This window comes from Brassica napus, chromosome C2, assembly GCF_020379485.1.
Source record: "Brassica napus cultivar Da-Ae chromosome C2, Da-Ae, whole genome shotgun sequence".
NCBI lineage: Eukaryota > Viridiplantae > Streptophyta > Magnoliopsida > Brassicales > Brassicaceae > Brassica > Brassica napus.
In genome coordinates this window covers 40,765,722-40,773,637 of record NC_063445.1, presented here as the reverse complement: position 1 = coordinate 40,773,637, position 7,916 = coordinate 40,765,722, and positions in this window count along the sequence as shown.

Here is a 7,916-nt window from a genome sequence, read left to right as displayed (position 1 = left end):
TCACAGCTTCATAAATAAACTTATATAACCGCACGATGTTTTATATGCTCTTCTTGCACTGTCCATAGTTCATACTATTATCGAGATTTACTTTTCAGCCTCAAGCGACTAGAACCCTCATTGAACTCTATTTTCAGCTTTAAACTCTTAGCAAGTTTTACTACATGGCCTCAAACGACCCAAGTTCTTATCAACATAAACCACCCTCCATATCAAAAACGACATCGATTGACCATATCCTTAGGCCACCACTGGCCCGCGAGTTTGATTTCTGATCAGTTTCTATCTCGCAAAATATCTCGAGGACGAGCAATATAAATTGCTCCTATAACCGAACCAAAGTAAAAGTTCGACTATCGACGTGTAGCCAAATTATTTTGCATTGACTTGATGATTCGTTGGGATTATATATTTCCAACACCATTACACAAACAAAAAGTATTTACATAAACCTGAATTGACACTGGTGACAAGATCGGCCCACTGCTTGTACATACACAAACTCCATCCAACTCTCATCTCTCCCGCAACAGACTACATTGAACTCCTGTCCGGTGATATCACTCAAATTACCCTAAGGAGTGATTTATACTCTCTCAAATAAGAGGCCGAGATGTAGTACTTAGGGATCGAATTCACAGGGAGCTAGGGAACCTAATGGATCTAATATGATTTGTTAAGTAGGAAGTTTTTAAGATTTAAAATGTAAATTTGCAGTTTTTGTTGAGCAAGAAATTGCTCGATTGATTGGTTGAGGTTTTGGTGCTTAAAAGGAAATAGCTAGACTTAGGGTTTCTATTCAGGAAACTTGGAATTATAATCCTACAGATTCCTAATGAGTTGCATGCATGATAATGTAAAGCTCAACTGTCAATTCAACAAGTCCATTAGCTGTCGCATGTTTGAACTCGTCTATTAACTAGATCTAATGACCCAAACAAATGTGTTCGATCAATAGCAGTGTCGATCGATAATCCTATAGGGCTATCGATCGATACACATTTCGCTCCGTCGATCGATTATCCAATATGAATATCGATCGACGCGCTTCTAGTTAATCTTTATGCGCAGGTTGAATAAAGTGTACTAAGCTCACTAGATCAACTCTCGCCTTACTCTTAGCAAGAAACTTAGCTCAGTTAGAATGTTTTTAGGATGAGAATGAAGCTCTCGCTTTTATCTATCAATCCTAGGGAAAGTTCTAGGTAGCTAATCAAGAAACATGCATTAATGAACAATCCAAATGACAATTACCATAACTCAGCAATCTATAGTTGGGGCTAATCCTTCATAACCTATTTAAACCATAAATCTAACAGTGAAACTACTTAGACATGGCAAAGTCATGAAAGCAATTAGGTTAGAAAACTTCATAGAATAGTAAAATAGATATTAATGGAGTTCAAATCACAAATTATAACTTTGGATCTTCTCTCCAATCTATCACAATCCTAAAACCTTTTGCTGAAAGTAATAAAACTTAAAACACATAAAAGCACACTTTGCCTCTAACATGGTGGCAAAGCTTATATAGTTAGGTTAAAACTCGTTAAGGTTAATCTTGTAAATTGGTGAAGACTTGGGCTTCAAGTCGGTTGTGACCAAACGGGCTTTCGCGCTTCGCTATCGATCGATGTTCAAGTGTGAACATCGATCGATATTCCTCTTCCAATATCGACCGATGGTCGAGCTCGATCGTCATTTCAGGTGCTTACTCCAAATATCTCCAAAATGCTCCAAAATCATCACTTATCTCCAAATCACTCCTTATCTTATAAAGATAATAAATAGACTCTATAATATAATAATAGATAGTAAAAACACCTATAAACCATGGACGAAAATGGGTCAAATCCATGGTCTATTAACTCCCCTAGAGTTACCCTTTTGCGTCCTCAACTGGTTTGTTTGCAGGTTGCATACTGCTCCTACTGTTGCGAAGAGAGCTCTCCCAAGTAATAAAGAAGAGTTACAGTAGCTTGATATCCAAGACATGGAAATCAACTGGAACTAGGGCATTACCAATCTGCACCTCTAGATCTCTCACAATCCCTCCTGAGCTTCTCTGAGAACAATCCACGAAAGTGAATAATTCCTTGCAAGGCTCCACCTTCAGACCCAGATGGTCTGCCATAACCCTAGGTAGGATGCTGACTGATGCTCCTGTGTCGCACAAAGCATGTGGGAACTCAATACCCTTCACCGTGCATGGTATTGCAAATTGCCCAGGATCACTCTTCTTCTTCAGCGTAATCATCTTCCTGATCTTTTCTTTAGCTTCACAGAACATTCTCCTAATGTCTTCTTCAATTTCCCTTGTTTCTCTGAAGAACATCCACAATCTGTGGGTAAAATAAGCCTCCTCGAATTACTTTTCTAAAGGAATCCTGAAAACTGTCTTCTTGAAACTTTCCCTTTCCTTTTCATTAGCTCCCCTCTTCAGATGTTTCGCCACTTTTTCTTTTTTTTTCCTCAGGGTTCTTCCCATAGGAACCCTATCTACTTCCATAGGATCTTCTGCATCATCTGAAGGTATCCTGATTGTCTCTGATGGGTATTTGAAGGTTTCGGTTTGGGCCTGAGTGCATTTAGACGTGAAACATCTATCTTCGGCATCTGCACTCGGTATGTTAGTGGTGTTCGTCGATCGATGGGCGCTGGAGGTTGTCGATTGATCGCGGTCTCATGCTGTCGATCGATGGCGGTGTCATGCTGTCGATCGATGGGAGTATCTGAATGTCGATCGATTTTGACGTATACAGGGCTGGGCGGATGTGGGTGTCTTGCTGCGAACTCCTTGTGAGTCAGAATCCTCACGGCAATGCAAGATGCGGTTGACTCCGTAGGTCGATCGATTTGGATTGAAATCTGTGGATCGATGTTCGAACTCCGGCGTCGATCGACACCAGTGCGATCTGCGGAAGCTCGTCGAACTCTCTTCTTCAAAATCTCCTTCTTGCAGCCTCTCTTGCATCACCACTTGCCATAAATCATCTCCTATGATGGCATTCACGTGGTGCTTCATCACATCATCTCCTACCCCTCTTGCTAAGGCTTCCTGCCTCTTAACAGCTTCTCCTGTTTGAACAACCTGCATCTCCAGCTTCTTCACATGAGTGCTCAAAGTCTCAAATTTTGTGTTCAGGTTGGTGTAAACAGAATCAATCTTCCCATTGAAGTCCACCGTCATGCGTTGCTGTCCCTCAAGAACCCTGTCAAGCATCTCTTCAATCTTGCTCTCTTCAGTAAGTGGTGGTGGCTTCTGGTAATAGGAATTTCCATAACCTATGTTGTTGCTGTAGTTGTCGATGTAGGGTTTCTGGTGCTGTTTGAACTCTGGTTGAAATTACCCCTATTTTCATAGGAGTTTCAGTTTCCACCCTGGTTTTCAGATCCTTGGAATCCAGTTCCACCAATGAAGTTCACCTCTTCTTCTTCTTCCTCTGCTCTTCTCTCTGTGTCTACAGCATCTGCATCTTCAACCAAGCAGACCTGCTTCCTGAGAAGCTTGTGAACACTGTGCAGCTTTGCCCTCACTTCATCCATCTTATCATTCCCAAGGATGGTGGCAGATCTCTTCCTCTCAAAGTCAGTGTTCTTGGTGCTGCTGTTGGATGCTAAGTTCTCAGTGACTTTCACAGCCTCCTCTGGATTCCTGGTGTTGAAGTTCCCATTGCTGGAAGAATCAACAGCCATCTGGTACTGCACTGCGATGCCTCTGTAGAAAGTACTGAGCAGCTGTACTTCATTGAATCCATGGTGTGGGCAATCTCTCTGATAAGACTTGAATCTGATCCAGGAGCTTCTGAATGACTATGCAGGCTCCTGACTGAAAGTAGAAATCTTGCTCCTCAAGTCTTCAGCACGCGCTTCATCGAAGAAGTTGCATAAGAAGGCATTCTTCATGTCGCTCCAGGATGTGAGTGATCCTGGTGGTAACTGCTAAGCCAATGCAAAGCATCTCCATCTAGTGAGTACTTGAAGAGCTTGCATAGGAGGTAGTCTTCAGAGACTCCCTCGACTTTAATAGCAGATATGAGATCCTTGAACCTCTCCTGATGGTCCATAGGATGCTCGTGAGGTAACCCATAGTAGGGTTTTTGTCCCACGAGTGTGCAGTACTGCGGCTTCAACTCGAAATTCCCCCTCTGAATAGTTGGAGGACGAATGGCTGATCGGTTGGTGTAGAACTGATCTGGACGGTTGTAGTCAGCCAACGTTCTAGTTCGAGCAGCCTCATCCACAGGTACAGTGGCTCCTGTAGCGTCAGTATCGGACTCAGGGATTGCAGCCCCCTGGGCATCTATCCTCTGACCCGCTGCATTACGCAGATGACCCTCCTGGTCATGCAAGTTTCCTCTGTCATCTCGTACAAGTATCAAAGTAGCAGCCATGTCTCGCGGCTCATTATCGATCGATGTTCGGATTGAAGTATTGATCGATGCCGGATGGAAGATTTCGGTCGACGGAAGATGAGTGTCTTCGGTCAATAGTGGTGAGCGAGTATCGGTCGACGGGACTAGTGACAGAAATCGATTGATGAACAAGTGGTGTTATCGATCGATGAACAAGTGGTGTTATTGATCGATGAGGAGCGTGCTTCTTTGCGGATTGAACACTCAAAGCTTGCAGGATCTGGTGAGAACAGTAGTTGAGTTTCGTTGTTACTTCTAGTACTGCTGGGCATGTACCTGAAAATCCAAGAAAAAATTTTATGTCAGAAACTTAACAAAAAATTAAACAATAGGCTATCAAAGCTCCCCGGCAACGGCGCCAAATTTGAAATCACTCAAATAACCCTAAGGACTGATTTATACTCTCTCAAATAAGAGGTCGAGTTGTAGTACTTATGGATCGAACTCACAGGGAGCTAGGGAACCTAATGGATCTAATATGATTTGTTAAGTAGGAAGTTTTTAATATTTAAAATGTAAATTTGCAGTTTTGGTTGAGCAAGAAATTGCTCGATTGATTGGTTGAGCAAATTATAACTTTGGATCTTCTCTCAAATCTATCATAATCCTAAAACCTTTTGCTGAAAGTAATAAAATTTAAAACACAGAAAAGCACACTTTGCCTCTAACATGGTGGCAAAGCTTATATAGTTAGGTTAAAACTCATCAGGGGTAATCTTGTAAATTGGTGAAAACTTGGGCTTCAAGTCGGCTGTGACCAAACAGGCTTTCTGCGCGTTTCACTATCAATCGATGTTCAAGTGTGAACATCGATCGATATTCCTCCTTCAATATCGACCGATGGTCGAGCTCGATGGTCATCTCGGGTGCTTGCCCCAAATATCTCCAAAATGCTTCAAAATCATCACTTATCTCCAAATCACTCCTGATCTTATAGATATAATAAATAGACTCTATAATATAATAATATATAGTAAAAACACCTATAAACCATGGACGAAAATGGGCCAAATCCATGGTCTATCATCCGGACCCATATACATAAATGAAGTCGATCACTCAATGATCAAACGAAACTTAAACCACATGAAACATTTCATTTAATAGCTTAGAAAATCACATTTCGATCACGAAAGGACCAAGAATGAATGCTTGATGCGATATTTCTTGTACGACCTCGCCATAGAATGGCAAACGACTTCTCGAACTCTCCAGAAGAAAGTCGACTTGGAACGATGTTGTTTCAGTTGTAAAAAAAAAAAATACATTTCTCAGACCTCGTCACCTTACTCGAAGAATTGGGGGGTAAATGTTGGACCCAGATTTGTTCCAAATCTCTCCTATTATTATTGGGTGTTGATTAGGTCAAATATGTTAGTTATCGACCTCCTTGAATGTCGGCCTCATTTAAATGAGAGAAGAAGTCAACACTAAAATAATGGAGCACGTGTAACAACTTCAACTCCTATAAAAGACAAAGAGATTGCTCTTGTGTAGGGGGAGGGAACCTGAGGAAAAGAGATCTCACGAGCTCAACAAAACACAATTATATTATTCTACTTATAAAGACAAGGAGATGGGATCAACGACGTGCTGCTGAGTGCTTTACGGATCAAGTACAGCCATGTATTTGATCAGACCCAAGTTCTTCTCTCAAGACACCTCAATGAGAAGACGAGTTGTAGAGACGTTATCCTTACGTCTCGATGATATGCATCCATGATTGATAAAGGACGAGAGCCCTTCATACGATGTCTGAACTAGTATGTAACCAGCCCGAGTCCTTAAGGACACATCAAACATTCATGACTAACGAAGCCGATCTCTCACTCGAGATAGCCAAACCGTTTTAATGATAATGGCACGAGCTTGTATTTATACAATGCCACTTATATCTCACTCAATACCGATGAAACCGACCTCTCATTCGAGATGAACATAATCAAACTACGTTTAGACTTAATCCCTTAACGGGTACGTAGGCAGCCCGACCCCGAGTTAAGTCACGATCTTTCTCTCCTCCGAGATCTCGATGTTATCCGACATAAGAATAAAGTCCATTCTTGTACCTGAATCCAATTATATCGTTGTGTTCTGAGGATATTGTCGCCCACGAAGTTCTTTCTTCCCTAGTTTTATATCTCAAACACTATCAAATACTTAGTGTAGATTTTAGGATCTACAAGAACTACTCAGACATGGCCAAGTAATTCATAAGAGCAAATAGGTATGAAAACTGCACTAGAATAGTAAATAGATATCAATGGTCAGTTTGCATGTTTTACTGAATAGTGGTCAGTTTGTTTCGCGAGTGAGAGAGAGCTGTCGAGGAGATGAAGGAACGTCGATTGATGGTGCACCCTTGGTGTCGATCGACGGTGATTCCAGAACACGGGCCGAGCATATTTCAAGACTGACTTAAGCCCAGAAGAAACCACAAATTGCCAAAATACCCTTGGACGACCTAAAATCTTATTTATGTATTTTCTAAGCCATTGTTGACGTCTAAGCTTTATTCATTGTTCTTAGTTAGGAGAGAAGGGAGGAACTCCATCAGAGTCCTCATGGAACTCCTTTGGTTTTGACTTTTGTTTTCATATTGCTTTCTATACAATATATATTATTTCTGTGGTAAACTTCATGTCTGAATAGATCCACTTGTTAGGTTTAGCGTTCAGATAGTCATGAGGGATTAGCCCAAAATATAGAACTGCTAAGTTGTTAGGATAAGAATCAATTAAACAGTTCTTAATGCATGTGTTCTAGAATAGCTAACTAGGACCTTGTCTATAGATAGTATGACGCAAGCAGAAGTTTGGTTCTCTGTCTGATTAGTTTAGATTGTGCTAGGATTGCTAGAAACAAGCGGAAGCTGATTTAGTTAAACCTAGTGAACACGTCAACCCGTGCGATAACGCTCCTTGGAAGGTTCATCGATCGACAACTCACTAGTTGTATCGATCGACGGGCTGAAAGGTGTATCGATCGACACCCTATTGTTGGAATCGATCGACACTTTCTCAGGACCAACAAGCGGCAGTTACGGTCCTAGATCCGGCGATAGATAGTCTAAATATACGAAAGTTGATCGACTATTCTTTTTGTTTGAGTTCAAGAATATCCAACCTTAGTCTCTATACTACTATAATCATGATTGCTTGAATAGAAACCCTAAGTCTAGCAAATCATCCTTCCATCAAACCCCAATCAATCAATCGAGCAATTACCTTGCTCACCACTACTATTTACTATTAAAACCATTCGACCTAGCTTAATCAATAACTATTTAGATCTAGTGTGTGTCCTAGCTCCCTGTGAATTCGATCCCTAAGTGCTACAACTTGACCTCTTATTTGAGAGAGAACATTTCACTCCTTAGGGTAATTTGAGTGATATCAAATTTGGCGCCGTTGCAGGGGAGCTTCGATCGCCATTAGATCTTGTTTAGTTAGATTTAGTCTAGGTTTTTCCGCTGATTCGAAAAAATTGATAAAAAATTTT